Source organism: Chenopodium album, chromosome 9, assembly GCF_948465745.1.
Source record: "Chenopodium album chromosome 9, dcCheAlbu1.1, whole genome shotgun sequence".
In the NCBI taxonomy this organism is placed as follows: domain Eukaryota; kingdom Viridiplantae; phylum Streptophyta; class Magnoliopsida; order Caryophyllales; family Amaranthaceae; genus Chenopodium; species Chenopodium album.
Genome location: NC_137842.1, coordinates 10,531,144 through 10,555,408, shown reverse-complemented (window position 1 = coordinate 10,555,408; position 24,265 = coordinate 10,531,144). Strand labels below are relative to the sequence as shown.

Genomic DNA, 24,265 nt, shown 5'->3' with positions numbered 1-24,265 from the left:
CAAATTGGTTTTTTTTTCGAGATCTACGCGTCCCAAACCATTTCCTATCTCAAAATAACCGAACACAAATAAAAATTACGAATTCGGCAAAAAAGTGGTGCAACACGAGGACTTCCCAGGAGGTCACCCATCCTAGTACTACTCTCGCCCAAGCACGCTTAACTACGGAGTTCTGATGGGATCCGGTGCATTAGTGCTGGTATGATCGCAACCATTTACTTATTGCGCTATTTTGTATTTATACCCTTTCCAGCCCCTGATTTCCTTCGAAATGCCGTAACTTTGTGCCCGATCGTCCGAATTAAACATTTTTTTTTTCAAATTGGTTATTTTTTCGAGATCTACGCGTCCCAAACCATTTCCCATCTCAAAATAACCCAAAACAAATAAAAATTACGAATTCGGCAAAAAAGGGGTGCAACACGAGGACTTCCCAGGAGGTCACCCATCCTAGTACTACTCTCGCCCAAACACGCTTAACTGCGGAGTTCTGATGGGATCCGGTGCATTAGTGCTGGTATGATCGTACCCATTTACATATTGCGCTATATTGTATTTATACTCTTTCCAGCCCCTGATTTCCTTCGAAATGCCGTAACTTTGTGCCCGATCGTCCGAATTAAACATTTTTTTTTTCAAATTGGTTATTTTTTCAAGATCTACGCGTCCCAAACCATTTCCCATCTCAAAATAACCGAAAACAAATAAAAGTTACGAATTCGGCAAAAAAGGGGTGCAACAGGAGGACTTCCCAGGAGGTCACCCATCCTAGTACTACTCTCGCCCAAGCACGCTTAACTGCGGAGTTCTGATGGGATCCGGTGCATTAGTGCTGGTATGATCGCACCCATTTACTTATTGCGCTATTTTGTATTTATAGCCTTTCCAGCCTCTGATTTCCTTCGAAATGCCGTAACTTTGTGCCCGATCGTCCGAATTAAACATTTTTTTTTTCAAATTGGTTATTTTTTCGAGATCTACGCGTCCCAAACCATTTCCTATCTCAAAATAACCGAACACAAATAAAAATTACGAATTCGGCAAAAAAGGGGTGCAACACGAGGACTTCCCAGGAGTTCACCCATCCTAGTACTACTCTCGCCCAAGCACGCTTAACTACGGAGTTCTGATGGGATCCGGTGCATTAGTGCTGGTATGATCGCAACCATTTACTTATTGCGCTATTTTGTATTTATACCCTTTCCAGCCCCTGATTTCCTTCGAAATGCCGTAACTTTGTGCCCGATCGTCCGAATTAAACATTTTTTTTTTCAAATTGGTTATTTTTTCGAGATCTACGCGTCCCAAACCATTCCCCATCTCAAAATAACCCAAAACAAATAAAAATTACGAATTTGGCAAAAAAGGGGTGCAACACGAGGACTTCCCAGGAGGTCACCCATCCTAGTACTACTCTCGCCCAAACACGCTTAACTGCGGAGTTCTGATGGGATCCGGTGCATTAGTGCTGGTATGATCGCACCCATTTACTTATTGCGCTATATTGTATTTATACTCTTTCCAGCCCCTGATTTCCTTCGAAATGCCGTAACTTTGTGCCCGATCGTCCGAATTAAACATTTTTTTTTTTCAAATTGGTTATTTTTTCGAGATCTACGCGTCCCAAACCATTTCCCATCTCAAAATAACCGAAAACAAATAAAAGTTACGAATTCGGCAAAAAAGGGGTGCAACAGGAGGACTTCCCAGGAGGTCACCCATCCTAGTACTACTCTCGCCCAAACACGCTTAACTGCGGAGTTCTGATGGGATCCGGTGCATTAGTGCTGGTATGATCGCACCCATTTACTTATTGCGCTATATTGTATTTATACTCTTTCCAGCCCCTGATTTCCTTCGAAATGCCGTAACTTTGTGCCCGATCGTCCGAATTAAACATTTTTTTTTTCAAATTGGTTATTTTTTCAAGATCTACGCGTCCCAAACCATTTCCCATCTCAAAATAACCGAAAACAAATAAAAGTTACGAATTCGGCAAAAAAGGGGTGCAACAGGAGGACTTCCCAGGAGGTCACCCATCCTAGTACTACTCTCGCCCAAGCACGCTTAACTGCGGAGTTCTGATGGGATCCGGTGCATTAGTGCTGGTATGATCGCACCCATTTACTTATTGCGCTATTTTGTATTTATAGCCTTTCCAGCCTCTGATTTCCTTCGAAATGCCGTAACTTTGTGCCCGATCGTCCGAATTAAACATTTTTTTTTTCAAATTGGTTATTTTTTCGAGATCTACGCGTCCCAAACCATTTCCTATCTCAAAATAACCGAACACAAATAAAAATTACGAATTCGGCAAAAAAGGGGTGCAACACGAGGACTTCCCAGGAGTTCACCCATCCTAGTACTACTCTCGCCCAAGCACGCTTAACTACGGAGTTCTGATGGGATCCGGTGCATTAGTGCTGGTATGATCGCAACCATTTACTTATTGCGCTATTTTGTATTTATACCCTTTCCAGCCCCTGATTTCCTTCGAAATGCCGTAACTTTGTGCCCGATCGTCCGAATTAAACATTTTTTTTTTCAAATTGGTTATTTTTTCGAGATCTACGCGTCCCAAACCATTCCCCATCTCAAAATAACCCAAAACAAATAAAAATTACGAATTTGGCAAAAAAGGGGTGCAACACGAGGACTTCCCAGGAGGTCACCCATCCTAGTACTACTCTCGCCCAAACACGCTTAACTGCGGAGTTCTGATGGGATCCGGTGCATTAGTGCTGGTATGATCGCACCCATTTACTTATTGCGCTATATTGTATTTATACTCTTTCCAGCCCCTGATTTCCTTCGAAATGCCGTAACTTTGTGCCCGATCGTCCGAATTAAACATTTTTTTTTTTCAAATTGGTTATTTTTTCGAGATCTACGCGTCCCAAACCATTTCCCATCTCAAAATAACCGAAAACAAATAAAAGTTACGAATTCGGCAAAAAAGGGGTGCAACAGGAGGACTTCCCAGGAGGTCACCCATCCTAGTACTACTCTCGCCCAAGCACGCTTAACTGCGGAGTTCTGATGGGATCCGGTGCATTAGTGCTGGTATGATCGCACCCATTTACTTATTGCGCTATTTTGCATTTATAGCCTTTCCAGCCTCTGATTTCCTTCGAAATGCCGTAACTTTGTGCCCGATCGTCCGAATTAAACATTTTTTTTTTCAAATTGGTTATTTTTTCGAGATCTACGCGTCCCAAACCATTTCCTATCTCAAAATAACCGAACACAAATAAAAATTACGAATTCGGCAAAAAAGGGGTGCAACACGAGGACTTCCCAGGAGGTCACCCATCCTAGTACTACTCTCGCCCAAGCAAGCTTAACTGCGGAGTTCTGATGGGATCCGGTGCATTAGTGCTGGTATGATCTCACCCATTTAATTATTGCGCTATTTGGTATTTATACCCTTTCCAGCCCCTGATTTCCTTCGAAATGCCGTAACTTTGTGTCCGATCGTCCGAATTAAACATTTTTTTTTTCAAATTGGTTATTTTTTCGAGATCTACGCGTCCCAAACCATTTCCCATCTCAAAATAACCGAAAACAAATAAAAATTACGAATTCGGCAAAAAAGGGGTGCAACACGAGGACTTCCCAGGAGGTCACCCATCCTAGTACTACTCTCGCCCAAGCACGCTTAACTGCGGAGTTCTGATGGAATCCGGTGCATTAGTGCTGGTATGATCTCACCCATTTAATTATTGCGCTATTTGGTATTTATACCCTTTCCAGCCCCTGATTTCCTTCGAAATGCCGTAACTTTGTGTCCGATCGTCCGAATTAAACATTTTTTTTTTCAAATTGGTTATTTTTTCGAGATCTACGCGTCCCAAACCATTTCCCATCTCAAAATAACCGAAAACAAATAAAAATTACGAATTCGGCAAAAAAGGGGTGCAACAGGAGGACTTCCAAGGAGGTCACCCATCCTAGTACTACTCTCGCCCAAACACGCTTAACTGCGGAGTTCTGATGGGATCCGGTGCATTAGTGCTGGTATGATCGCACCCATTTACTTATTGCGCTATTTTGCATTTATAGCCTTTCCAGCCTCTGATTTCCTTCGAAATGCCGTAACTTTGTGCCCGATCGTCCGAATTAAACATTTTTTTTTTAAATTGGTTATTTTTTCGAGATCTACGCGTCCCAAACCATTTCCCATCTCAAAATAACCGAAAACAAATAAAAATTACGAATTCGGCAAAAAAGGGGTGCAACACGAGGACTTCCGCCCAAGCACGCTTAACTGCGGAGTTCTGATGGGATTCGGTGCATTATTGCTTGTATGATCGCACCCATTTACTTATTGCGCTATTTTGTATTTATACCCTTTCCAGCACCTGATTTCCTTCGAAATGCCGTAACTTTGTGCCCGATCGTCTGAATTAAACATTTTTTTTTTCAAATTGGTTATTTTTTCGAGATCTACGCTTCCCAAACCATTTCTCATCTCAAAATAACCGAAAACAAATAAAAGTTACGAATTCGGCAAAAAAGGGGTGCAACAGGAGGACTTCCCAGGAGGTCACCCATCCTAGTACTACTCTCGCCCAAGCACGCTTAACTGCGGAGTTCTGATGGGATCCGGTGCATTAGTGCTGGTATGATCGCACCCATTTACTTATTGCGCTATTTTGTATTTATAGCCTTTCCAGCCCCTGATTTCCTTCGAAATGCCGTAACTTTTTGCCCGATCGTCCGAATTAAACATTTTTTTTTCAAATTGGTTATTTTTTCGAGATCTACGCGTCCCAAACCATTTCCTATCTCAAAATAACCGAACACAAATAAAAATTACGAATTCGGCAAAAAAGGGGTGCAACACGAGGACTTCCCAGGAGGTCACCCATCCTAGTACTACTCTCGCCCAAGCACGCTTAACTCCGGAGTTCTGATGGGATCCGGTGCATTAGTGCTGGTATGATCGCAACCATTTACTTATTGCGCTATTTTGTATTTATACCCTTTCCAGCCCCTGATTTCCTTCGAAATGCCGTAACTTTGTGCCCGATCGTCCGAATTAAACATTTTTTTTTCAAATTGGTTATTTTTTCGAGATCTACGCGTCCCAAACCATTTCCCATCTCAAAATAACCCAAAACAAATAAAAATTACGAATTCGGCAAAAAAGGGGTGCAACACGAGGACTTCCCAGGAGGTCACCCATCCTAGTACTACTCTCGCCCAAACACGCTTAACTGCGGAGTTCTGATGGGATCCGGTGCATTAGTGCTGGTATGATCGCACCCATTTACATATTGCGCTATATTGTATTTATACTCTTTCCAGCCCCTGATTTCCTTCGAAATGCCGTAACTTTGTGCCCGATCGTCCGAATTAAACATTTTTTTTTTCAAATTGGTTATTTTTTCAAGATCTACGCGTCCCAAACCATTTCCCATCTCATAATAACCGAAAACAAATAAAAGTTACGAATTCGGCAAAAAAGGGGTGCAAAAGGAGTACTTCCCAGGAGGTCACCCATCCTAGTACTACTCTCGCCCAAGCACGCTTAACTGCGGAGTTCTGATGGGATCCGGTGCATTAGTGCTGGTATGATCGCACCCATTTACTTATTGCGTTATTTTGTATTTATAGCCTTTCCAGCCTCTGATTTCCTTCGAAATGCCGTAACTTTGTGCCCGATCGTCCGAATTAAACATTTTTTTTTTCAAATTGGTTATTTTTTCGAGATCTACGCGTCCCAAACCATTTCCTATCTCAAAATAACCGAACACAAATAAAAATTACGAATTCGGCAAAAAAGGGGTGCAACACGAGGACTTCCCAGGAGGTCACCCATCCTAGTACTACTCTCGCCCAAGCACGCTTAACTACGGAGTTCTGATGGGATCCGGTGCATTAGTGCTGGTATGATCGCAACCATTTACTTATTGCGCTATTTTGTATTTATACCCTTTCCATCCCCTGATTTCCTTCGAAATGCCGTAACTTTGTGCCCGATCGTCCGAATTAAACATTTTTTTTTTCAAATTGGTTATTTTTTCGAGATCTACGCGTCCCAAACCATTTCCCATCTCAAAATAACCGAAAACAAATAAAAATTACGAATTCGGCAAAAAAGGGGTGCAACACGAGGACTTCCCAGGAGGTCACCCATCCTAGTACTACTCTCGCCCAAACACGCTTAATTGCGGAGTTCTGATGGGATCCGGTGCATTAGTGCTGGTATGATCGCACCCATTTACATATTGCGCTATATTGTATTTATACTCTTTCCAGCCCCTGATTTCCTTCGAAATGCTGTAACTTTGTGCCCGATCGTCCGAATTAAACATTTTTTTTTTCAAATTGGTTATTTTTTCAAGATCTACGCGTTCCAAACCATTTCCCATCTCAAAATAACCGATAACAAATAAAAGTTACGAATTCGGCAAAAAAGGGGTGCAACAGGAGGACTTCCCAGGAGGTCACCCATCCTAGTACTACTCTCGCCCAAGCACGCTTAACTGCGGAGTTCTGATGGGATCCGGTGCATTAGTGCTGGTATGATCGCACCCATTTACTTAATGCGCTATTTTGTATTTATAGCCTTTCCAGCCTCTGATTTCCTTCGAAATGCCGTAACTTTGTGCCCGATCGTCCGAATTAAACATTTTTTTTTTCAAATTGGTTATTTTTTCGAGATCTACGCGTCCCAAACCATTTCTTATCTCAAAATAACCGAACACAAATAAAAATTACGAATTCGGCAAAAAAGGGGTGTAACACGAGGACTTCCCAGGAGTTCACCCATCCTAGTACTACTCTCGCCCAAGCACGCTTAACTACGGAGTTCTGATGGGATCCGGTGCATTAGTGCTGGTATGATCGCAACCATTTACTTATTGCGCTATTTTGTATTTATACCCTTTCCAGCCCCTGATTTCCTTCGAAATGCCGTAACTTTGTGCCCGATCGTCCGAATTAAACATTTTTTTTTTCAAATTGGTTATTTTTTCGAGATCTACGCGTCCCAAACCATTTTCCATCTCAAAATAACCGAAAACAAATAAAAATTACGAATTCGGCAAAAAAGGGGTGCAACAGGAGGACTTCCCAGGAGGTCACCCATCCTAGTACTACTCTCGCCCAAACACGCTTAACTGCGGAGTTCTGATGGGATCCGGTGCATTAGTGCTGGTATGATCGCACCCATTTACTTATTGCGCTATTTTGTATTTATACCCTTCCCATCCTAGTACTACTCTCGCCCAAGCACGCTTCACTGCGGAGTTCTGATGGGATCCGGTGCATTAGTGCTGGTATGATCGCACCCATTTACTTATTGCGCTATATTGTATTTATACTCTTTCCAGCCCCTGATTTCCTTCGAAATGCCGTAACTTTGTGCCCGATCGTCCGAATTAAACATTTTTTTTTTCAAATTGGTTATTTTTTCGAGATCTACGCGTCCCAAACCATTTCCCATCTCAAAATAACCGAAAACAAATAAAAATTACGAATACGGCAAAAAAGGGGTGCAACACGAGGACTTCCCAGGAGGTCACCCATCCTAGTACTACTCTCGCCCAAGCACGCTTAACTACGGAGTTCTGATGGGATTCGGTGCATTATTGCTTGTATGATCGCCCCCATTTACTTATTGCGCTGTTTTGTATTTATACCCTTTCCAGCCCCTGATTTCCTTCGAAATGCCGTAACTTTGTGCCCGATCGTCCGAATTAAACATTTTTTTTTTCAAATTGGTTATTTTTTCGAGATCTACGCATCCCAAACCATTTCTCATCTCAAAATAACCGAAAACAAATAAAAGTTACGAATTCGGCAAAAAAGGGGTGCAACAGGAGGACTTCCCAGGAGGTCACCCATCCTAGTACTACTCTCGCCCAAGCACGCTTAATTGCGGAGTTCTGATGGGATCCGGTGCATTAGTGCTGGTATGATCGCACCCATTTACTTATTGCGCTATTTTGTATTTATAGCCTTTCCAGCCCGTGATTTCCTTCGAAATGCCGTAACTTTGTGCCCGATCGTCCGAATTAAACATTTTTTTTTTCAAATTGGTTATTTTTTCGAGATCTACGCGTCCCAAACCATTTCCTATCTCAAAATAACCAAACACAAATAAAAATTACGAATTCGGCAAAAAAGGGGTGCAACACGAGGACTTCCCAGGAGGTCACCCATCCTAGTACTACGCTCGCCCAAGCACGCTTAACTACGGAGTTCTGATGGGATCCGGTGCATTAGTGCTGGTATGATCGCAACCATTTACTTATTGCGCTATTTTGTATTTATACCCTTTCCAGCCCCTGATTTCCTTCGAAATGCCGTAACTTTGTGCCCGATCGTCCGAATTAAACATTTTTTTTTTCAAATTGGTTATTTTTTCGAGATCTACGCGTCCCAAACCATTTCCCATCTCAAAATAACCTAAAACAAATAAAAGTTACGAATTCGGCAAAAAAGGGGTGCAACACGAGGACTTCCCAGGAGGTTACCCATCCTAGTACTACTCTCGCCCAAACACGCTTAACTGCGGAGTTCTGATGGGATCCGGTGCATTAGTGCTGGTATGATCGCACCCATTTACTTATTGCGCTATATTGTATTTATACTCTTTCCAGCCCCTGATTTCCTTCGAAATGCCGTAACTTTGTGCCCGATCGTCCGAATTAAACATTTTTTTTTTCAAATTGGTTATTTTTTCGAGATCTACGCGTCCCAAACCATTTCCCATCTCAAAATAACCGAAAACAAATAAAAATTACGAATTCGGCAAAACAGGGGTGCAACACGAGGACTTCCCAAAAGGTCACCCATCCTAGTACTACTCTCGTCCAAGCACGCTTAACTACGGAGTTCTGATGGGATTCGATGCATTATTGCTTGTATGATCGCACCCATTTACTTATTGCGCTATTTTGTATTTATACCCTTTCCAGCCCCTGATTTCCTTCGAAATGCCGTAACTTTGAGCCCGTTCGTCCGAATTAAACATTTTTTTTTTCAAATTGGTTATTTTTTCAAGATCTACGCGTCCCAAACCATTTCCCATCTCAAAATAACCGAAAACAAATAAAAGTTACGAATTCGGCAAAAAAGGGGTGCAACAGGAGGACTTCCTAGGAAGTCACCCATCCTAGTACTACTCTCGCCCAAGCACGCTTAACTGCGGAGTTCTGATGGGATCCGGTGCATTAGTGCTGGTATGATCGCACCCATTTACTTATTGCGCTATTTTGTATTTATAGCCTTTCCAGCCCCTGATTTCCTTCGAAATGCCGTAACTTTGTGCCCGATCGTCCGAATTAAACATTTTTTTTTTCAAATTGGTTATTTTTTCGAGATCTACGCGTCCCAAACCATTTCCTATCTCAAAATAACCGAACACAAATAAAAATTACGAATTCGGCAAAAAAGGGGTGCAACACGAGGACTTCCCAGGAGGTCACCCATCCTAGTACTACTCTCGCCCAAACACGCTTAACTGCGGAGTTCTGATGGGATCCGGTGCATTAGTGCTGGTATGATCGCACCTATTTACTTATTGCGTTATATTGTATTTATACTCTTTCCAGCCCCTGATTTCCTTCGAAATGCCGTAACTTTGTGCCCGATCGTCCGAATTAAACATTTTCTTTTTCAAATTGGTTATTTTTTCGAGATCTACGCGTCCCAAACCATTTCCCATCTCAAAATAACCGAAAACAAATAAAAATTACGAATTCGGCAAAAAAGGGGTGCAACACGAGGACTTCCCAGGAGGTCACCCATCCTAGTACTACTCTCGCCCAAGCACGCTTAACTACGGAGTTCTGATGGGATTCGGTGCATTATTGCTTGTATGATCGCACCCATTTACTTATTGCGCTATTTTGTATTTATACCCTTTCCAGCCCCTGATTTCCTTCGAAATAACGTAACTTTGAGCCCGTTCGTCCGAATTAAACATTTTTTTTTTCAAATTGGTTATTTTTTCCAGATCGACGCGTCCCAAACCATTTCCCATCTCAAAATAACCGAAAACAAATAAAAGTTACGAATTCGGCAAAAAATGGGTGCAACAGGAGGACTTCCCAGGAGGTCACCCATCCTAGTACTACTGTCGCCCAAGCACGCTTAACTGCGGAGTTCTGATGGGATCCGGTGCATTAGTGCTGGTATGATCGCACCCATTTACTTATTACGCTATTTTGTATTTATACTCTTTCCAGCCCCTGATTTCCTTCGAAATGCCGTAACTTTGTGCCCGATCGTCCGAATTAAACATTTTTTTTTTCAAATTGGTTATTTTTTCGAGATCTACGCGTCCCAAACCATTTCCTATCTCAAAATAACAGAACACAAATAAAAATTACGAATTCGGCAAAAAAGGGGTGCAACACGAGGACTTCCCAGGAGGTCACCCATCCTAGTACTACTCTCGCCCAAGCACGCTTAACTACGGAGTTCTGATGGGATCCGGTGCATTAGTGCTGGTATGATCGCAACAATTTACTTATTGCGCTATTTTGTATTTATACCCTTTCCAGCCCCTGATTTCCTTCGAAATGCCGTAACTTTGTGCCCGATCGTCCGAATTAAACATTTTTTTTTTCAAATTGGTTATTTTTTCGAGATCTACGCGTCCCAAACCATTTCCCATCTCAAAATAACCGAAAACAAATAAAAATTACGAATTCGGCAAAAAAGGGGTGCAACACGAGGACTTCCCAGGAGGTCACCCATCCTAGTACTACTCTCGCCCAAACACGCTTAACTGCGGAGTTCTGATGGGATCCGGTGCATTAGTGCTGGTATGATCGCACTCATTTACTTATTGCGCTATATTGTATTTATACTCTTTCCAGCCCCTGATTTCCTTCGAAATGCCGTAACTTTGTACCCGATCGTCCGAATTAAACATTTTTTTTTTCAAATTGGTTATTTTTTCGAGATCTACGCGTCCCAAACCATTTCCCATCTCAAAATAACCGAAAACAAATAAAAATTACGAATTCGGCAAAAAAGGGGTGCAACACGAGGACTTCCCAGGAGGTCACCCATCCTAGTACTACTCTCGCCCAAGCACGCTTAACTACGGAGTTCTGATGGGATTCGGTGCATTATTGCTTGTATGATCGCACCCATTTACTTAGTGCGCTATTTTGTATTTATACCCTTTCCAGCCCCTGATTTCCTTCGAAATGCCGTAACTTTGTGCCCGATCGTCCGAATTAAACATTTTTTTTTTCAAATTGGTTATTTTTTCGAGATCTACGCATCCCAAACCATTTCTCATCTCAAAATAACCGAAAACAAATCAAAATTACGAATTCGGCAAAAAGGGGTGCAACACGAGGACTTCCCAGGAGGTCACCCATCCTAGTACTACTCTCGCCCAAGCACGCTTAACTGCGGAGTTCTGATGGGATCTGGTGCATTAGTGCTGGTATGATCGCACCCATTTACTTATTGCGCTATATTGTATTTATACTCTTTCCAGCCCCTGATTTCCTTTGAAATGCCGTAACTTTGTGCCCGATCGTCCGAATTAAACATTTTTTTTTTCAAATTGGTTATTTTTTCGAGATCTACGCGTCCCAAACCATTTCCCATCTCAAAATAACCGAAAACAAATAAAAATTACGAATTCGGCAAAAAAGGGGTGCAACACGAGGACTTCCCAGGAGGTCACCCATCCTTGTACTACTCTCGCCCAAGCACGCTTAACTGCGGAGTTTTGATGGGATTCGGTGCATTATTGCTTGTATGATCGCACCCATTTACTTATTGCGCTATTTTGTATTTATACCCTTTCCAGCCCCTGATTTCTTTCGAAATGCCGTAACTTTGTGCCCGATCGTCCGAATTAAACATTTTTTTTTTCAAATTGGTTATTTTTTCGAGATCTACGCGTCCCAAACCATTTCCCATCTCAAAATAACCGAAAACAAATAAAAATTACGAATTCGGCAAAAAAGGGGTGCAACACGAGGACTTCCCAGGAGGTCACCCATCCTAGTACTACTCTCGCCCAAGCACGCTTAACTGCGGAGTTCTGATGGGATCCGGTGCATTAGTGCTGGTGCCATGCTGGTATGATCGCACCCATTTAGTTATTGCGCTATTTTGTATTTATAGCCTTTCCAGCCCCTGATTTCCTTCGAAATGCCGTAACTTTGTGCCCGATCGTCCGAATTAAACATTTTTTTTTCAAATTGGTTATTTTTTCGAGATCTACGCGTCCCAAACCATTTCCTATCTCAAAATAACCGAACACAAATAAAAATTACGAATTCGGCAAAAAAGAGGTGCAACACGAGGACTTCCCAGGAGGTCACCCATCCTAGTACTACTCTCGCCCAAGCACGCTTAATTACGGAGTACTGATGGGATCCGGTGCATTAGTGCTGGTATGATCGCAACCATTTACTTATTGCGCTATTTTGTATTTATACCCTTTCCAGCCCCTGATTTCCTTCGAAATGCCGTAACTTTGTGCCCGATCGTCCGAATTAAACATTTTTTTTTTCAAATTGGTTATTTTTTCGAGATCTACGCGTCCCAAACTATTTCCCATCTCAAAATAACCCAAAACAAATAAAAATTACGAATTCGGCAAAAAAGGGGTGCAACACGAGGACTTCCCAAGAGGTCACCCATCCTAGTACTACTCTCGCCCAAGCACGCTTAACTACGGAGTTCTGATGGGATTCGGTGCATTATTGCTTGTATGATCGCACCCATTTACTTATTGCGCTATTTTGTATTTATACCCTTTCCAGCCCCTGATTTCCTTCGAAATGCCGTAACTTTGTGCCCGATCGTCCGAATTAAACATTTTTTTTTTCAAATTGGTTATTTTTTCGAGATCTACGCATCCCAAACCATTTCCTATCTCAAAATAACCGAACACAAATAAAAATTACGAATTCGGCAAAAAAGGGGTGCAACACGAGGACTTCCCAGGAGGTCACCCATCCTAGTACTACTCTCGCCCAAACACGCTTAACTACGGAGTTCTGATGGGATTCGGTGCATTATTGCTTGTATGATCGCACCCATTTACTTATTGCGCTATTTTGTATTTATACCCTTTCCAGCCCCTGATTTCCTTCGAAATAACGTAACTTTGAGCCCGTTCGTCCGAATTAAACATTTTTTTTTTCAAATTGGTTATTTTTTCCAGATCGACGCGTCCCAAACCATTTCCCATCTCAAAATAACCGAAAACAAATAAAAGTTACGAATTCGGCAAAAAATGGGTGCAACAGGAGGACTTCCCAGGAGGTCACCCATCCTAGTACTACTGTCGCCCAAGCACGCTTAACTGCGGAGTTCTGATGGGATCCGGTGCATTAGTGCTGGTATGATCGCACCCATTTACTTATTACGCTATTTTGTATTTATAGCCTTTCCAGCCCCTGATTTCCTTCGAAATGCCGTAACTTTGTGCCCGATCGTCCGAATTAAACATTTTTTTTTTCAAATTGGTTATTTTTTCGAGATCTACGCGTCCCAAACCATTTCCTATCTCAAAATAACCGAACACAAATAAAAATTACGAATTCGGCAAAAAAGGGGTGCAACACGAGGACTTCCCAGGAGGTCACCCATCCTAGTACTACTCTCGCCCAAGCACGCTTAACTACGGAGTTCTGATGGGATCCGGTGCATTAGTGCTGGTATGATCGCAACAATTTACTTATTGCGCTATTTTGTATTTATACCCTTTCCAGCCCCTAATTTCCTTCGAAATGCCGTAACTTTGTGCCCGATCGTCCGAATTAAACATTTTTTTTTTCAAATTGGTTATTTTTTCGAGATCTACGCGTCCCAAACCATTTCCCATCTCAAAATAACCGAAAACAAATAAAAATTACGAATTCGGCAAAAAAGGGGTGCAACACGAGGACTTCCCAGGAGGTCACCCATCCTAGTACTACTCTCGCCCAAACACGCTTAACTGCGGAGTTCTGATGGGATCCGGTGCATTAGTGCTGGTATGATCGCACTCATTTACTTATTGCGCTATATTGTATTTATACTCTTTCCAGCCCCTGATTTCCTTCGAAATGCCGTAACTTTGTACCCGATCGTCCGAATTAAACATTTTTTTTTTCAAATTGGTTATTTTTTCGAGATCTACGCGTCCCAAACCATTTCCCATCTCAAAATAACCGAAAACAAATAAAAATTACGAATTCGGCAAAAAAGGGGTGCAACACGAGGACTTCCCAGGAGGTCACCCATCCTAGTACTACTCTCGCCCAAGCACGCTTAACTACGGAGTTCTGATGGGATTCGGTGCATTATTGCTTGTATGATCGCACCCATTTACTTAGTGCGCTATTTTGTATTTATACCCTTTCCAGCCCCTGATTTCCTTCGAAATGCCGTAACTTTGTGCCCGATCGTCCGAATTAAACATTTTTTTTTTCAAATTGGTTATTTTTTCGAGATCTACGCATCCCAAACCATTTCTCATCTCAAAATAACCGAAAACAAATCAAAATTACGAATTCGGCAAAAAGGGGTGCAACACGAGGACTTCCCAGGAGGTCACCCATCCTAGTACTACTCTCGCCCAAGCACGCTTAACTGCGGAGTTCTGATGGGATCTGGTGCATTAGTGCTGGTATGATCGCACCCATTTACTTATTGCGCTATATTGTATTTATACTCTTTCCAGCCCCTGATTTCCTTTGAAATGCCGTAACTTTGTGCCCGATCGTCCGAATTAAACATTTTTTTTTTCAAATTGGTTATTTTTTCGAGATCTACGCGTCCCAAACCATTTCCCATCTCAAAATAACCGAAAACAAATAAAAATTACGAATTCGGCAAAAAAGGGGTGCAACACGAGGACTTCCCAGGAGGTCACCCATCCTTGTACTACTCTCGCCCAAGCACGCTTAACTGCGGAGTTTTGATGGGATTCGGTGCATTATTGCTTGTATGATCGCACCCATTTACTTATTGCGCTATTTTGTATTTATACCCTTTCCAGCCCCTGATTTCTTTCGAAATGCCGTAACTTTGTGCCCGATCGTCCGAATTAAACATTTTTTTTTTCAAATTGGTTATTTTTTCGAGATCTACGCGTCCCAAACCATTTCCCATCTCAAAATAACCGAAAACAAATAAAAATTACGAATTCGGCAAAAAAGGGGTGCAACACGAGGACTTCCCAGGAGGTCACCCATCCTAGTACTACTCTCGCCCAAGCACGCTTAACTGCGGAGTTCTGATGGGATCCGGTGCATTAGTGCTGGTGCCATGCTGGTATGATCGCACCCATTTAGTTATTGCGCTATTTTGTATTTATAGCCTTTCCAGCCCCTGATTTCCTTCGAAATGCCGTAACTTTGTGCCCGATCGTCCGAATTAAACATTTTTTTTTCAAATTGGTTATTTTTTCGAGATCTACGCGTCCCAAACCATTTCCTATCTCAAAATAACCGAACACAAATAAAAATTACGAATTCGGCAAAAAAGAGGTGCAACACGAGGACTTCCCAGGAGGTCACCCATCCTAGTACTACTCTCGCCCAAGCACGCTTAATTACGGAGTACTGATGGGATCCGGTGCATTAGTGCTGGTATGATCGCAACCATTTACTTATTGCGCTATTTTGTATTTATACCCTTTCCAGCCCCTGATTTCCTTCGAAATGCCGTAACTTTGTGCCCGATCGTCCGAATTAAACATTTTTTTTTTCAAATTGGTTATTTTTTCGAGATCTACGCGTCCCAAACTATTTCCCATCTCAAAATAACCCAAAACAAATAAAAATTACGAATTCGGCAAAAAAGGGGTGCAACACGAGGACTTCCCAAGAGGTCACCCATCCTAGTACTACTCTCGCCCAAGCACGCTTAACTACGGAGTTCTGATGGGATTCGGTGCATTATTGCTTGTATGATCGCACCCATTTACTTATTGCGCTATTTTGTATTTATACCCTTTCCAGCCCCTGATTTCCTTCGAAATGCCGTAACTTTGTGCCCGATCGTCCGAATTAAACATTTTTTTTTTCAAATTGGTTATTTTTTCGAGATCTACGCATCCCAAACCATTTCCTATCTCAAAATAACCGAACACAAATAAAAATTACGAATTCGGCAAAAAAGGGGTGCAACACGAGGACTTCCCAGGAGGTCACCCATCCTAGTACTACTCTCGCCCAAACACGCTTAACTACGGAGTTCTGATGGGATTCGGTGCATTATTGCTTGTATGATCGCACCCATTTACTTATTGCGCTATTTTGTATTTATACCCTTTCCAGCCCCTGATTTCCTTCGAAATAACGTAACTTTGAGCCCGTTCGTCCGAATTAAACATTTTTTTTTTCAAATTGGTTATTTTTTCCAGATCGACGCGTCCCAAACCATTTCCCATCTCAAAATAACCGAAAACAAATAAAAGTTACGAATTCGGCAAAAAATGGGTGCAACAGGAGGACTTCCCAGGAGGTCACCCATCCTAGTACTACTGTCGCCCAAGCACGCTTAACTGCGGAGTTCTGATGGGATCCGGTGCATTAGTGCTGGTATGATCGCACCCATTTACTTATTACGCTATTTTGTATTTATAGCCTTTCCAGCCCCTGATTTCCTTCGAAATGCCGTAACTTTGTGCCCGATCGTCCGAATTAAACATTTTTTTTTTCAAATTGGTTATTTTTTCGAGATCTACGCGTCCCAAACCATTTCCTATCTCAAAATAACCGAACACAAATAAAAATTACGAATTCGGCAAAAAAGGGGTGCAACACGAGGACTTCCCAGGAGGTCACCCATCCTAGTACTACTCTCGCCCAAGCACGCTTAACTACGGAGTTCTGATGGGATCCGGTGCATTAGTGCTGGTATGATCGCAACAATTTACTTATTGCGCTATTTTGTATTTATACCCTTTCCAGCCCCTAATTTCCTTCGAAATGCCGTAACTTTGTGCCCGATCGTCCGAATTAAACATTTTTTTTTTCAAATTGGTTATTTTTTCGAGATCTACGCGTCCCAAACCATTTCCCATCTCAAAATAACCGAAAACAAATAAAAATTACGAATTCGGCAAAAAAGGGGTGCAACACGAGGACTTCCCAGGAGGTCACCCATCCTAGTACTACTCTCGCCCAAACACGCTTAACTGCGGAGTTCTGATGGGATCCGGTGCATTAGTGCTGGTATGATCGCACTCATTTACTTATTGCGCTATATTGTATTTATACTCTTTCCAGCCCCTGATTTCCTTCGAAATGCCGTAACTTTGTACCCGATCGTCCGAATTAAACATTTTTTTTTTCAAATTGGTTATTTTTTCGAGATCTACGCGTCCCAAACCATTTCCCATCTCAAAATAACCGAAAACAAATAAAAATTACGAATTCGGCAAAAAAGGGGTGCAACACGAGGACTTCCCAGGAGGTCACCCATCCTAGTACTACTCTCGCCCAAGCACGCTTAACTACGGAGTTCTGATGGGATTCGGTGCATTATTGCTTGTATGATCGCACCCATTTACTTAGTGCGCTATTTTGTATTTATACCCTTTCCAGCCCCTGATTTCCTTCGAAATGCCGTAACTTTGTGCCCGATCGTCCGAATTAAACATTTTTTTTTTCAAATTGGTTATTTTTTCGAGATCTACGCATCCCAAACCATTTCACATCTCAAAATAACCGAAAACAAATCAAAATTACGAATTCGGCAAAAAGGGGTGCAACACGAGGACTTCCCAGGAGGTCACCCATCCTAGTACTACTCTCGCCCAAGCACGCTTAACTGCGGAGTTCTGATGGGATCTGGTGCATTAGTGCTGGTATGATCGCACCCATTTACTTATTGCGCTATATTGTATTTATACTCTTTCCAGCCCCTGATTTCCTTTGAAATGCCGTAACTTTGTGCCCGATCGTCCGAATTAAACATTTTTTTTTTCAAATTGGTTATTTTTTCGAGATCTACGCGTCCCAAACCATTTCCCATCTCAAAATAACCGAAAACAAATAAAAATTACGAATTCGGCAAAAAAGGGGTGCAACACGAGGACTTCCCAGGAGGTCACCCATCCTTGTACTACTCTCGCCCAAGCACGCTTAACTGCGGAGTTTAGATGGGATTCGGTGCATTATTGCTTGTATGATCGCACCCATTTACTTATTGCGCTGTTTTGTATTTATACCCTTTCCAGCCCCTGATTTCCTTCGAAATGCCGTAACTTTGTGCCCGATCGTCCGAATTAAACATTTTTTTTTTCAAATTGGTTATTTTTTCGAGATCTACGCGTCCCAAACCATTTCCCATCTCAAAATAACCGAAAACAAATAAAAATTACGAATTCGGCAAAAAAGGGGTGCAACACGAGGACTTCCCAGGAGGTCACCCATCCTAGTACTACTCTCGCCCAAGCACGCTTAACTGCGGAGTTCTGATGGGATCCGGTGCATTAGTGCTGGTATGATCGCACTCATTTACTTATTGCGCTATATTGTATTTATACTCTTTCCAGCCCCTGATTTCCTTCGAAATGCCGTAACTTTGTACCCGATCGTCCGAATTAAACATTTTTTTTTTCAAATTGGTTATTTTTTCGAGATCTACGCGTCCCAAACCATTTCCCATCTCAAAATAACCGAAAACAAATAAAAATTACGAATTCGGCAAAAAAGGGGTGCAACACGAGGACTTCCCAGGAGGTCACCCATCCTAGTACTACTCTCGCCCAAGCACGCTTAATTACGGAGTACTGATGGGATCCGGTGCATTAGTGCTGGTATGATCGCAACCATTTACTTATTGCGCTATTTTGTATTTATACCCTTTCCAGCCCCTGATTTCCTTCGAAATGCCGTAACTTTGTGCCCGATCGTCCGAATTAAACATTTTTTTTTTCAAATTGGTTATTTTTTCGAGATCTACGCGTCCCAAACTATTTCCCATCTCAAAATAACCGAAAACAAATAAAAATTACGAATTCGGCAAAAAAGGGGTGCAACACGAGGACTTCCCAAGAGGTCACCCATCCTAGTACTACTCTCGCCCAAGCACGCTTAACTACGGAGTTCTGATGGGATTCGGTGCATTATTGCTTGTATGATCGCACCCATTTACTTATTGCGCTATTTTGTATTTATACCCTTTCCAGCCCCTGATTTCCTTCGAAATGCCGTAACTTTGTGCCCGATCGTCCGAATTAAACATTTTTTTTTTCAAATTGGTTATTTTTTCGAGATCTACGCATCCCAAACCATTTCCTATCTCAAAATAACCGAACACAAATAAAAATTACGAATTCGGCAAAAAAGGGGTGCAACACGAGGACTTCCCAGGAGGTCACCCATCCTAGTACTACTCTCGCCCAAACACGCTTAACTGCGGAGTTCTGATGGGATCCGGTGCATTAGTGCTGGTATGATCGCACCCATTTACTTATTGCGCTATATTGTATTTATACCATTTCCAGCCCCTGATTTCCTTCGAAATGCCGTAACTTTGTGCCCGATCGTCCGAATTAAACATTTTTTTTTTCAAATTGGTTATTTTTTCGAGATCTACGCGTCCCAAACCATTTCCCATCTCAAAATAACCGAAAACAAATAAAAATTACGAATTCGGCAAAAAAGGGGTGCAACAGGAGGACTTCCCAAGAGGTCACCCATCCTAGTACTACTCTCGCCCAAGCACGCTTAACTACGGAGTTCTGATGGGATTCAGTGCATTATTGCTTGTATGATCGCACCCATTTACTTATTGCGCTATTTTGTATTTATACCCTTTCCAGCCCCTGATTTCCTTCGAAATGCCGTAACTTTGTGCCCGATCGTCCGAATTAAACATTTTTTTTTTCAAATTGGTTATTTTTTCGAGATCTACGCGTCCCAAACCATTTCCCATCTCAAAATAACCGAAAACAAATAAAAATTACGAATTCGGCAAAAAAGGGGTGCAACACGAGGACTTCCCAGGAGGTCACCCATCCTAGTACTACTCTCGCCCAAGCACGCTTAACTGCGGAGTTCTAATGGGATCCGGTGCATTAGTGCTGGTATGATCGCACCCATTTACTTATTGCGCTATTTTGTATTTATAGCCTTTCCAGCCCCTGATTTCCTTCGAAATGCCGTAACTTTGTGCCCGATCGTCCGAATTAAACATTTTTTTTTTCAAATTGGTTATTTTTTCGAGATCTACGCGTCCCAAACCATTTCCTATCTCAAAATAACCGAACACAAATAAAAATTACGAATTCGGCAAAAAAGAGGTGCAACACGAGGACTTCCCAGGAGGTCACCCATCCTAGTACTACTCTCGCCCAAGCACGCTTAATTACGGAGTACTGATGGGATCCGGTGCATTAGTGCTGGTATGATCGCAACCATTTACTTATTGCGCTATTTTGTATTTATACCCTTTCCAGCCCCTGATTTCCTTCGAAATGCCGTAACTTTGTGCCCGATCGTCCGAATTAAACATTTTTTTTTTCAAATTGGTTATTTTTTCGAGATCTACGCGTCCCAAACTATTTCCCATCTCAAAATAACCCAAAACAAATAAAAATTACGAATTCGGCAAAAAAGGGGTGCAACACGAGGACTTCCCAAGAGGTCACCCATCCTAGTACTACTCTCGCCCAAGCACGCTTAACTACGGAGTTCTGATGGGATTCGGTGCATTATTGCTTGTATGATCGCACCCATTTACTTATTGCGCTATTTTGTATTTATACCCTTTCCAGCCCCTGATTTCCTTCGAAATGCCGTAACTTTGTGCCCGATCGTCCGAATTAAACATTTTTTTTTTCAAATTGGTTATTTTTTCGAGATCTACGCATCCCAAACCATTTCCTATCTCAAAATAACCGAACACAAATAAAAATTACGAATTCGGCAAAAAAGGGGTGCAACACGAGGACTTCCCAGGAGGTCACCCATCCTAGTACTACTCTCGCCCAAACACGCTTAACTACGGAGTTCTGATGGGATTCGGTGCATTATTGCTTGTATGATCGCACCCATTTACTTATTGCGCTATTTTGTATTTATACCCTTTCCAGCCCCTGATTTCCTTCGAAATAACGTAACTTTGAGCCCGTTCGTCCGAATTAAACATTTTTTTTTTCAAATTGGTTATTTTTTCCAGATCGACGCGTCCCAAACCATTTCCCATCTCAAAATAACCGAAAACAAATAAAAGTTACGAATTCGGCAAAAAATGGGTGCAACAGGAGGACTTCCCAGGAGGTCACCCATCCTAGTACTACTGTCGCCCAAGCACGCTTAACTGCGGAGTTCTGATGGGATCCGGTGCATTAGTGCTGGTATGATCGCACCCATTTACTTATTACGCTATTTTGTATTTATAGCCTTTCCAGCCCCTGATTTCCTTCGAAATGCCGTAACTTTGTGCCCGATCGTCCGAATTAAACATTTTTTTTTTCAAATTGGTTATTTTTTCGAGATCTACGCGTCCCAAACCATTTCCTATCTCAAAATAACCGAACACAAATAAAAATTACGAATTCGGCAAAAAAGGGGTGCAACACGAGGACTTCCCAGGAGGTCACCCATCCTAGTACTACTCTCGCCCAAGCACGCTTAACTACGGAGTTCTGATGGGATCCGGTGCATTAGTGCTGGTATGATCGCAACAATTTACTTATTGCGCTATTTTGTATTTATACCCTTTCCAGCCCCTGATTTCCTTCGAAATGCCGTAACTTTGTGCCCGATCGTCCGAATTAAACATTTTTTTTTTCAAATTGGTTATTTTTTCGAGATCTACGCGTCCCAAACCATTTCCCATCTCAAAATAACCGAAAACAAATAAAAATTACGAATTCGGCAAAAAAGGGGTGCAACACGAGGACTTCCCAGGAGGTCACCCATCCTAGTACTACTCTCGCCCAAACACGCTTAACTGCGGAGTTCTGATGGGATCCGGTGCATTAGTGCTGGTATGATCGCACTCATTTACTTATTGCGCTATATTGTATTTATACTCTTTCCAGCCCCTGATTTCCTTCGAAATGTCGTAACTTTGTACCCGATCGTCCGAATTAAACATTTTTTTTTTCAAATTGGTTATTTTTTCGAGATCTACGCGTCCCAAACCATTTCCCATCTCAAAATAACCGAAAACAAATAAAAATTACGAATTCGGCAAAAAAGGGGTGCAACACGAGGACTTCCCAGGAGGTCACCCATCCTAGTACTACTCTCGCCCAAGCACGCTTAACTACGGAGTTCTGATGGGATTCGGTGCATTATTGCTTGTATGATCGCACCCATTTACTTAGTGCGCTATTTTGTATTTATACCCTTTCCAGCCCCTGATTTCCTTCGAAATGCCGTAACTTTGTGCCCGATCGTCCGAATTAAACATTTTTTTTTTCAAATTGGTTATTTTTTCGAGATCTACGCATCCCAAACCATTTCTCATCTCAAAATAACCGAAAACAAATCAAAATTACGAATTCGGCAAAAAGGGGTGCAACACGAGGACTAACCAGGAGGTCACCCATCCTAGTACTACTCTCGCCCAAGCACGCTTAACTGCGGAGTTCTGATGGGATCTGGTGCATTAGTGCTGGTATGATCGCACCCATTTACTTATTGCGCTATATTGTATTTATACTCTTTCCAGCCCCTGATTTCCTTTGAAATGCCGTAACTTTGTGCCCGATCGTCCGAATTAAACATTTTTTTTTTCAAATTGGTTATTTTTTCGAGATCTACGCGTCCCAAACCATTTCCCATCTCAAAATAACCGAAAACAAATAAAAATTACGAATTCGGCAAAAAAGGGGTGCAACACGAGGACTTCCCAGGAGGTCACCCATCCTTGTACTACTCTCGCCCAAGCACGCTTAACTGCGGAGTTTAGATGGGATTCGGTGCATTATTGCTTGTATGATCGCACCCATTTACTTATTGCGCTATTTTGTATTTATACCCTTTCCAGCCCCTGATTTCTTTCGAAATGCCGTAACTTTGTGCCCGATCGTCCGAATTAAACATTTTTTTTTTCAAATTGGTTATTTTTTCGAGATCTACGCGTCCCAAACCATTTCCCATCTCAAAATAACCGAAAACAAATAAAAATTACGAATTCGGCAAAAAAGGGGTGCAACACGAGGACTTCCCAGGAGGTCACCCATCCTAGTACTACTCTCGCCCAAGCACGCTTAACTGCGGAGTTCTGATGGGATCCGGTGCATTAGTGCTGGTGCCATGCTGGTATGATCGCACCCATTTAGTTATTGCGCTATTTTGTATTTATAGCCTTTCCAGCCCCTGATTTCCTTCGAAATGCCGTAACTTTGTGCCCGATCGTCCGAATTAAACATTTTTTTTTTCAAATTGGTTATTTTTTCGAGATCTACGCGTCCCAAACTATTTCCCATCTCAAAATAACCCAAAACAAATAAAAATTACGAATTCGGCAAAAAAGGGGTGCAACACGAGGACTTCCCAAGAGGTCACCCATCCTAGTACTACTCTCGCCCAAGCACGCTTAACTACGGAGTTCTGATGGGATTCGGTGCATTATTGCTTGTATGATCGCACCCATTTACTTATTGCGCTATTTTGTATTTATACCCTTTCCAGCCCCTGATTTCCTTCGAAATGCCGTAACTTTGTGCCCGATCGTCCGAATTAAACATTTTTTTTTTTCAAATTGGTTATTTTTTCGAGATCTACGCGTCCCAAACCATTTCCCATCTCAAAATAACCCAAAACAAATAAAAATTACGAATTCGGCAAAAAAGGGGTGCAACACGAGGACTTCCCAGGAGGTCACCCATCCTAGTACTACTCTCGCCCAAGCACGCTTAATTACGGAGTACTGATGGGATCCGGTGCATTAGTGCTGGTATGATCGCAACCATTTACTTATTGCGCTATTTTGTATTTATACCCTTTCCAGCCCCTGATTTCCTTCGAAATGCCGTAACTTTGTGCCCGATCGTCCGAATTAAACATTTTTTTTTTCAAATTGGTTATTTTTTCGAGATCTACGCGTCCCAAACTATTTCCCATCTCAAAATAACCCAAAACAAATAAAAATTACGAATTCGGCAAAAAAGGGGTGCAACACGAGGACTTCCCAAGAGGTCACCCATCCTAGTACTACTCTCGCCCAAGCACGCTTAACTACGGAGTTCTGATGGGATTCGGTGCATTATTGCTTGTATGATCGCACCCATTTACTTATTGCGCTATTTTGTATTTATACCCTTTCCAGCCCCTGATTTCCTTCGAAATGCCGTAACTTTGTGCCCGATCGT

The 24,265-nt window shown here is 42.1% G+C and overlaps 72 non-coding genes and 3 pseudogenes across 72 annotated transcripts; all 75 read right to left on the bottom strand.

Moving 5' to 3' along the window:
* Nucleotides 1-94: 94 nt before the first annotated feature.
* On the bottom strand, nt 95-213 carry LOC145561647 (5S ribosomal RNA). Its single transcript, XR_014094183.1, has one exon. It is a non-coding gene; the product is annotated as a 5S ribosomal RNA (ribosomal RNA).
* A 199-nt stretch (nt 214-412) lies between these two features.
* On the bottom strand, nt 413-531 carry LOC145560547 (5S ribosomal RNA). Its single transcript, XR_014093172.1, has one exon. It is a non-coding gene; the product is annotated as a 5S ribosomal RNA (ribosomal RNA).
* Nucleotides 532-730: 199 nt separating this feature from the next.
* Nucleotides 731-849, bottom strand: LOC145561655 (5S ribosomal RNA). The gene has a single exon (XR_014094191.1). It is a non-coding gene; the product is annotated as a 5S ribosomal RNA (ribosomal RNA).
* A 199-nt stretch (nt 850-1,048) lies between these two features.
* LOC145560662 (5S ribosomal RNA) lies at nt 1,049-1,167 on the bottom strand. The gene has a single exon (XR_014093281.1). It is a non-coding gene; the product is annotated as a 5S ribosomal RNA (ribosomal RNA).
* A 199-nt stretch (nt 1,168-1,366) lies between these two features.
* Nucleotides 1,367-1,485, bottom strand: LOC145561375 (5S ribosomal RNA). The gene has a single exon (XR_014093922.1). It is a non-coding gene; the product is annotated as a 5S ribosomal RNA (ribosomal RNA).
* Nucleotides 1,486-1,685: 200 nt separating this feature from the next.
* On the bottom strand, nt 1,686-1,804 carry LOC145560675 (5S ribosomal RNA). Its single transcript, XR_014093296.1, has one exon. It is a non-coding gene; the product is annotated as a 5S ribosomal RNA (ribosomal RNA).
* Nucleotides 1,805-2,003: 199 nt separating this feature from the next.
* LOC145561654 (5S ribosomal RNA) lies at nt 2,004-2,122 on the bottom strand. The gene has a single exon (XR_014094190.1). It is a non-coding gene; the product is annotated as a 5S ribosomal RNA (ribosomal RNA).
* Nucleotides 2,123-2,321: 199 nt separating this feature from the next.
* Nucleotides 2,322-2,440, bottom strand: LOC145560661 (5S ribosomal RNA). The gene has a single exon (XR_014093280.1). It is a non-coding gene; the product is annotated as a 5S ribosomal RNA (ribosomal RNA).
* Nucleotides 2,441-2,639: 199 nt separating this feature from the next.
* On the bottom strand, nt 2,640-2,758 carry LOC145561374 (5S ribosomal RNA). Its single transcript, XR_014093921.1, has one exon. It is a non-coding gene; the product is annotated as a 5S ribosomal RNA (ribosomal RNA).
* Nucleotides 2,759-2,958: 200 nt separating this feature from the next.
* On the bottom strand, nt 2,959-3,077 carry LOC145561653 (5S ribosomal RNA). The gene has a single exon (XR_014094189.1). It is a non-coding gene; the product is annotated as a 5S ribosomal RNA (ribosomal RNA).
* Nucleotides 3,078-3,276: 199 nt separating this feature from the next.
* On the bottom strand, nt 3,277-3,395 carry LOC145560688 (5S ribosomal RNA). Its single transcript, XR_014093312.1, has one exon. It is a non-coding gene; the product is annotated as a 5S ribosomal RNA (ribosomal RNA).
* A 199-nt stretch (nt 3,396-3,594) lies between these two features.
* LOC145560551 (5S ribosomal RNA) lies at nt 3,595-3,713 on the bottom strand. The gene has a single exon (XR_014093176.1). It is a non-coding gene; the product is annotated as a 5S ribosomal RNA (ribosomal RNA).
* A 199-nt stretch (nt 3,714-3,912) lies between these two features.
* On the bottom strand, nt 3,913-4,031 carry LOC145560744 (5S ribosomal RNA). Its single transcript, XR_014093359.1, has one exon. It is a non-coding gene; the product is annotated as a 5S ribosomal RNA (ribosomal RNA).
* Nucleotides 4,032-4,517: 486 nt separating this feature from the next.
* LOC145561652 (5S ribosomal RNA) lies at nt 4,518-4,636 on the bottom strand. Its single transcript, XR_014094188.1, has one exon. It is a non-coding gene; the product is annotated as a 5S ribosomal RNA (ribosomal RNA).
* Nucleotides 4,637-4,834: 198 nt separating this feature from the next.
* LOC145561425 (5S ribosomal RNA) lies at nt 4,835-4,953 on the bottom strand. Its single transcript, XR_014093971.1, has one exon. It is a non-coding gene; the product is annotated as a 5S ribosomal RNA (ribosomal RNA).
* A 198-nt stretch (nt 4,954-5,151) lies between these two features.
* On the bottom strand, nt 5,152-5,270 carry LOC145561373 (5S ribosomal RNA). The gene has a single exon (XR_014093920.1). It is a non-coding gene; the product is annotated as a 5S ribosomal RNA (ribosomal RNA).
* Nucleotides 5,271-5,469: 199 nt separating this feature from the next.
* LOC145560714 (5S ribosomal RNA) lies at nt 5,470-5,588 on the bottom strand. Its single transcript, XR_014093336.1, has one exon. It is a non-coding gene; the product is annotated as a 5S ribosomal RNA (ribosomal RNA).
* Nucleotides 5,589-5,787: 199 nt separating this feature from the next.
* On the bottom strand, nt 5,788-5,906 carry LOC145561396 (5S ribosomal RNA). Its single transcript, XR_014093942.1, has one exon. It is a non-coding gene; the product is annotated as a 5S ribosomal RNA (ribosomal RNA).
* A 199-nt stretch (nt 5,907-6,105) lies between these two features.
* On the bottom strand, nt 6,106-6,224 carry LOC145561678 (5S ribosomal RNA). Its single transcript, XR_014094213.1, has one exon. It is a non-coding gene; the product is annotated as a 5S ribosomal RNA (ribosomal RNA).
* A 199-nt stretch (nt 6,225-6,423) lies between these two features.
* On the bottom strand, nt 6,424-6,542 carry LOC145561651 (5S ribosomal RNA). Its single transcript, XR_014094187.1, has one exon. It is a non-coding gene; the product is annotated as a 5S ribosomal RNA (ribosomal RNA).
* A 199-nt stretch (nt 6,543-6,741) lies between these two features.
* Nucleotides 6,742-6,860, bottom strand: LOC145560748 (5S ribosomal RNA). Its single transcript, XR_014093363.1, has one exon. It is a non-coding gene; the product is annotated as a 5S ribosomal RNA (ribosomal RNA).
* Nucleotides 6,861-7,059: 199 nt separating this feature from the next.
* On the bottom strand, nt 7,060-7,178 carry LOC145560674 (5S ribosomal RNA). The gene has a single exon (XR_014093295.1). It is a non-coding gene; the product is annotated as a 5S ribosomal RNA (ribosomal RNA).
* Nucleotides 7,179-7,499: 321 nt separating this feature from the next.
* On the bottom strand, nt 7,500-7,618 carry LOC145560818 (5S ribosomal RNA). Its single transcript, XR_014093430.1, has one exon. It is a non-coding gene; the product is annotated as a 5S ribosomal RNA (ribosomal RNA).
* Nucleotides 7,619-7,817: 199 nt separating this feature from the next.
* LOC145560716 (5S ribosomal RNA) lies at nt 7,818-7,936 on the bottom strand. The gene has a single exon (XR_014093338.1). It is a non-coding gene; the product is annotated as a 5S ribosomal RNA (ribosomal RNA).
* A 199-nt stretch (nt 7,937-8,135) lies between these two features.
* LOC145561637 (5S ribosomal RNA) lies at nt 8,136-8,254 on the bottom strand. Its single transcript, XR_014094174.1, has one exon. It is a non-coding gene; the product is annotated as a 5S ribosomal RNA (ribosomal RNA).
* Nucleotides 8,255-8,453: 199 nt separating this feature from the next.
* LOC145561439 (5S ribosomal RNA) lies at nt 8,454-8,572 on the bottom strand. The gene has a single exon (XR_014093984.1). It is a non-coding gene; the product is annotated as a 5S ribosomal RNA (ribosomal RNA).
* A 199-nt stretch (nt 8,573-8,771) lies between these two features.
* LOC145560830 (5S ribosomal RNA) lies at nt 8,772-8,890 on the bottom strand. Its single transcript, XR_014093439.1, has one exon. It is a non-coding gene; the product is annotated as a 5S ribosomal RNA (ribosomal RNA).
* A 199-nt stretch (nt 8,891-9,089) lies between these two features.
* LOC145560739 (5S ribosomal RNA) lies at nt 9,090-9,208 on the bottom strand. The gene has a single exon (XR_014093355.1). It is a non-coding gene; the product is annotated as a 5S ribosomal RNA (ribosomal RNA).
* Nucleotides 9,209-9,407: 199 nt separating this feature from the next.
* Nucleotides 9,408-9,526, bottom strand: LOC145561629 (5S ribosomal RNA). Its single transcript, XR_014094166.1, has one exon. It is a non-coding gene; the product is annotated as a 5S ribosomal RNA (ribosomal RNA).
* A 199-nt stretch (nt 9,527-9,725) lies between these two features.
* LOC145560783 (5S ribosomal RNA) lies at nt 9,726-9,844 on the bottom strand. Its single transcript, XR_014093396.1, has one exon. It is a non-coding gene; the product is annotated as a 5S ribosomal RNA (ribosomal RNA).
* A 199-nt stretch (nt 9,845-10,043) lies between these two features.
* On the bottom strand, nt 10,044-10,162 carry LOC145560772 (5S ribosomal RNA). Its single transcript, XR_014093385.1, has one exon. It is a non-coding gene; the product is annotated as a 5S ribosomal RNA (ribosomal RNA).
* A 199-nt stretch (nt 10,163-10,361) lies between these two features.
* On the bottom strand, nt 10,362-10,480 carry LOC145561626 (5S ribosomal RNA). Its single transcript, XR_014094163.1, has one exon. It is a non-coding gene; the product is annotated as a 5S ribosomal RNA (ribosomal RNA).
* A 199-nt stretch (nt 10,481-10,679) lies between these two features.
* LOC145561620 (5S ribosomal RNA) lies at nt 10,680-10,798 on the bottom strand. The gene has a single exon (XR_014094158.1). It is a non-coding gene; the product is annotated as a 5S ribosomal RNA (ribosomal RNA).
* A 199-nt stretch (nt 10,799-10,997) lies between these two features.
* LOC145560782 (5S ribosomal RNA) lies at nt 10,998-11,116 on the bottom strand. The gene has a single exon (XR_014093394.1). It is a non-coding gene; the product is annotated as a 5S ribosomal RNA (ribosomal RNA).
* A 198-nt stretch (nt 11,117-11,314) lies between these two features.
* LOC145561406 (5S ribosomal RNA) lies at nt 11,315-11,433 on the bottom strand. The gene has a single exon (XR_014093952.1). It is a non-coding gene; the product is annotated as a 5S ribosomal RNA (ribosomal RNA).
* A 199-nt stretch (nt 11,434-11,632) lies between these two features.
* On the bottom strand, nt 11,633-11,751 carry LOC145560834 (5S ribosomal RNA). The gene has a single exon (XR_014093443.1). It is a non-coding gene; the product is annotated as a 5S ribosomal RNA (ribosomal RNA).
* A 199-nt stretch (nt 11,752-11,950) lies between these two features.
* LOC145560735 (5S ribosomal RNA) lies at nt 11,951-12,080 on the bottom strand (annotated as a pseudogene).
* A 198-nt stretch (nt 12,081-12,278) lies between these two features.
* Nucleotides 12,279-12,397, bottom strand: LOC145560753 (5S ribosomal RNA). Its single transcript, XR_014093367.1, has one exon. It is a non-coding gene; the product is annotated as a 5S ribosomal RNA (ribosomal RNA).
* Nucleotides 12,398-12,596: 199 nt separating this feature from the next.
* On the bottom strand, nt 12,597-12,715 carry LOC145560803 (5S ribosomal RNA). Its single transcript, XR_014093415.1, has one exon. It is a non-coding gene; the product is annotated as a 5S ribosomal RNA (ribosomal RNA).
* Nucleotides 12,716-12,914: 199 nt separating this feature from the next.
* LOC145560816 (5S ribosomal RNA) lies at nt 12,915-13,033 on the bottom strand. The gene has a single exon (XR_014093428.1). It is a non-coding gene; the product is annotated as a 5S ribosomal RNA (ribosomal RNA).
* Nucleotides 13,034-13,232: 199 nt separating this feature from the next.
* On the bottom strand, nt 13,233-13,351 carry LOC145560771 (5S ribosomal RNA). Its single transcript, XR_014093384.1, has one exon. It is a non-coding gene; the product is annotated as a 5S ribosomal RNA (ribosomal RNA).
* A 199-nt stretch (nt 13,352-13,550) lies between these two features.
* On the bottom strand, nt 13,551-13,669 carry LOC145561625 (5S ribosomal RNA). Its single transcript, XR_014094162.1, has one exon. It is a non-coding gene; the product is annotated as a 5S ribosomal RNA (ribosomal RNA).
* Nucleotides 13,670-13,868: 199 nt separating this feature from the next.
* Nucleotides 13,869-13,987, bottom strand: LOC145561619 (5S ribosomal RNA). Its single transcript, XR_014094157.1, has one exon. It is a non-coding gene; the product is annotated as a 5S ribosomal RNA (ribosomal RNA).
* A 199-nt stretch (nt 13,988-14,186) lies between these two features.
* LOC145560781 (5S ribosomal RNA) lies at nt 14,187-14,305 on the bottom strand. Its single transcript, XR_014093393.1, has one exon. It is a non-coding gene; the product is annotated as a 5S ribosomal RNA (ribosomal RNA).
* Nucleotides 14,306-14,503: 198 nt separating this feature from the next.
* On the bottom strand, nt 14,504-14,622 carry LOC145561405 (5S ribosomal RNA). The gene has a single exon (XR_014093951.1). It is a non-coding gene; the product is annotated as a 5S ribosomal RNA (ribosomal RNA).
* Nucleotides 14,623-14,821: 199 nt separating this feature from the next.
* On the bottom strand, nt 14,822-14,940 carry LOC145560833 (5S ribosomal RNA). The gene has a single exon (XR_014093442.1). It is a non-coding gene; the product is annotated as a 5S ribosomal RNA (ribosomal RNA).
* A 199-nt stretch (nt 14,941-15,139) lies between these two features.
* LOC145560734 (5S ribosomal RNA) lies at nt 15,140-15,269 on the bottom strand (annotated as a pseudogene).
* A 198-nt stretch (nt 15,270-15,467) lies between these two features.
* LOC145560752 (5S ribosomal RNA) lies at nt 15,468-15,586 on the bottom strand. Its single transcript, XR_014093366.1, has one exon. It is a non-coding gene; the product is annotated as a 5S ribosomal RNA (ribosomal RNA).
* A 199-nt stretch (nt 15,587-15,785) lies between these two features.
* LOC145560801 (5S ribosomal RNA) lies at nt 15,786-15,904 on the bottom strand. Its single transcript, XR_014093413.1, has one exon. It is a non-coding gene; the product is annotated as a 5S ribosomal RNA (ribosomal RNA).
* A 199-nt stretch (nt 15,905-16,103) lies between these two features.
* LOC145560815 (5S ribosomal RNA) lies at nt 16,104-16,222 on the bottom strand. The gene has a single exon (XR_014093427.1). It is a non-coding gene; the product is annotated as a 5S ribosomal RNA (ribosomal RNA).
* A 199-nt stretch (nt 16,223-16,421) lies between these two features.
* Nucleotides 16,422-16,540, bottom strand: LOC145560770 (5S ribosomal RNA). The gene has a single exon (XR_014093383.1). It is a non-coding gene; the product is annotated as a 5S ribosomal RNA (ribosomal RNA).
* Nucleotides 16,541-16,739: 199 nt separating this feature from the next.
* LOC145561623 (5S ribosomal RNA) lies at nt 16,740-16,858 on the bottom strand. The gene has a single exon (XR_014094161.1). It is a non-coding gene; the product is annotated as a 5S ribosomal RNA (ribosomal RNA).
* Nucleotides 16,859-17,057: 199 nt separating this feature from the next.
* On the bottom strand, nt 17,058-17,176 carry LOC145561618 (5S ribosomal RNA). The gene has a single exon (XR_014094156.1). It is a non-coding gene; the product is annotated as a 5S ribosomal RNA (ribosomal RNA).
* Nucleotides 17,177-17,375: 199 nt separating this feature from the next.
* LOC145560780 (5S ribosomal RNA) lies at nt 17,376-17,494 on the bottom strand. Its single transcript, XR_014093392.1, has one exon. It is a non-coding gene; the product is annotated as a 5S ribosomal RNA (ribosomal RNA).
* Nucleotides 17,495-17,692: 198 nt separating this feature from the next.
* On the bottom strand, nt 17,693-17,811 carry LOC145561404 (5S ribosomal RNA). The gene has a single exon (XR_014093950.1). It is a non-coding gene; the product is annotated as a 5S ribosomal RNA (ribosomal RNA).
* A 199-nt stretch (nt 17,812-18,010) lies between these two features.
* Nucleotides 18,011-18,129, bottom strand: LOC145560839 (5S ribosomal RNA). The gene has a single exon (XR_014093447.1). It is a non-coding gene; the product is annotated as a 5S ribosomal RNA (ribosomal RNA).
* A 199-nt stretch (nt 18,130-18,328) lies between these two features.
* Nucleotides 18,329-18,447, bottom strand: LOC145561368 (5S ribosomal RNA). The gene has a single exon (XR_014093915.1). It is a non-coding gene; the product is annotated as a 5S ribosomal RNA (ribosomal RNA).
* Nucleotides 18,448-18,646: 199 nt separating this feature from the next.
* Nucleotides 18,647-18,765, bottom strand: LOC145560720 (5S ribosomal RNA). The gene has a single exon (XR_014093342.1). It is a non-coding gene; the product is annotated as a 5S ribosomal RNA (ribosomal RNA).
* Nucleotides 18,766-18,964: 199 nt separating this feature from the next.
* On the bottom strand, nt 18,965-19,083 carry LOC145560799 (5S ribosomal RNA). Its single transcript, XR_014093412.1, has one exon. It is a non-coding gene; the product is annotated as a 5S ribosomal RNA (ribosomal RNA).
* A 199-nt stretch (nt 19,084-19,282) lies between these two features.
* On the bottom strand, nt 19,283-19,401 carry LOC145561372 (5S ribosomal RNA). Its single transcript, XR_014093919.1, has one exon. It is a non-coding gene; the product is annotated as a 5S ribosomal RNA (ribosomal RNA).
* Nucleotides 19,402-19,600: 199 nt separating this feature from the next.
* On the bottom strand, nt 19,601-19,719 carry LOC145560841 (5S ribosomal RNA). The gene has a single exon (XR_014093449.1). It is a non-coding gene; the product is annotated as a 5S ribosomal RNA (ribosomal RNA).
* A 199-nt stretch (nt 19,720-19,918) lies between these two features.
* LOC145561323 (5S ribosomal RNA) lies at nt 19,919-20,037 on the bottom strand. Its single transcript, XR_014093873.1, has one exon. It is a non-coding gene; the product is annotated as a 5S ribosomal RNA (ribosomal RNA).
* Nucleotides 20,038-20,236: 199 nt separating this feature from the next.
* On the bottom strand, nt 20,237-20,355 carry LOC145560751 (5S ribosomal RNA). Its single transcript, XR_014093365.1, has one exon. It is a non-coding gene; the product is annotated as a 5S ribosomal RNA (ribosomal RNA).
* A 199-nt stretch (nt 20,356-20,554) lies between these two features.
* On the bottom strand, nt 20,555-20,673 carry LOC145560798 (5S ribosomal RNA). The gene has a single exon (XR_014093411.1). It is a non-coding gene; the product is annotated as a 5S ribosomal RNA (ribosomal RNA).
* Nucleotides 20,674-20,872: 199 nt separating this feature from the next.
* On the bottom strand, nt 20,873-20,991 carry LOC145560814 (5S ribosomal RNA). Its single transcript, XR_014093426.1, has one exon. It is a non-coding gene; the product is annotated as a 5S ribosomal RNA (ribosomal RNA).
* A 199-nt stretch (nt 20,992-21,190) lies between these two features.
* LOC145560769 (5S ribosomal RNA) lies at nt 21,191-21,309 on the bottom strand. Its single transcript, XR_014093382.1, has one exon. It is a non-coding gene; the product is annotated as a 5S ribosomal RNA (ribosomal RNA).
* A 199-nt stretch (nt 21,310-21,508) lies between these two features.
* LOC145561622 (5S ribosomal RNA) lies at nt 21,509-21,627 on the bottom strand. Its single transcript, XR_014094160.1, has one exon. It is a non-coding gene; the product is annotated as a 5S ribosomal RNA (ribosomal RNA).
* Nucleotides 21,628-21,826: 199 nt separating this feature from the next.
* On the bottom strand, nt 21,827-21,945 carry LOC145561617 (5S ribosomal RNA). The gene has a single exon (XR_014094155.1). It is a non-coding gene; the product is annotated as a 5S ribosomal RNA (ribosomal RNA).
* Nucleotides 21,946-22,144: 199 nt separating this feature from the next.
* On the bottom strand, nt 22,145-22,263 carry LOC145560779 (5S ribosomal RNA). Its single transcript, XR_014093391.1, has one exon. It is a non-coding gene; the product is annotated as a 5S ribosomal RNA (ribosomal RNA).
* Nucleotides 22,264-22,461: 198 nt separating this feature from the next.
* On the bottom strand, nt 22,462-22,580 carry LOC145560749 (5S ribosomal RNA). Its single transcript, XR_014093364.1, has one exon. It is a non-coding gene; the product is annotated as a 5S ribosomal RNA (ribosomal RNA).
* Nucleotides 22,581-22,779: 199 nt separating this feature from the next.
* Nucleotides 22,780-22,898, bottom strand: LOC145560836 (5S ribosomal RNA). Its single transcript, XR_014093445.1, has one exon. It is a non-coding gene; the product is annotated as a 5S ribosomal RNA (ribosomal RNA).
* Nucleotides 22,899-23,097: 199 nt separating this feature from the next.
* LOC145560733 (5S ribosomal RNA) lies at nt 23,098-23,227 on the bottom strand (annotated as a pseudogene).
* A 199-nt stretch (nt 23,228-23,426) lies between these two features.
* LOC145560797 (5S ribosomal RNA) lies at nt 23,427-23,545 on the bottom strand. Its single transcript, XR_014093410.1, has one exon. It is a non-coding gene; the product is annotated as a 5S ribosomal RNA (ribosomal RNA).
* Nucleotides 23,546-23,745: 200 nt separating this feature from the next.
* On the bottom strand, nt 23,746-23,864 carry LOC145560719 (5S ribosomal RNA). Its single transcript, XR_014093341.1, has one exon. It is a non-coding gene; the product is annotated as a 5S ribosomal RNA (ribosomal RNA).
* A 199-nt stretch (nt 23,865-24,063) lies between these two features.
* LOC145560796 (5S ribosomal RNA) lies at nt 24,064-24,182 on the bottom strand. The gene has a single exon (XR_014093409.1). It is a non-coding gene; the product is annotated as a 5S ribosomal RNA (ribosomal RNA).
* Between the last annotated feature and the right edge of the window lie 83 nt (nt 24,183-24,265).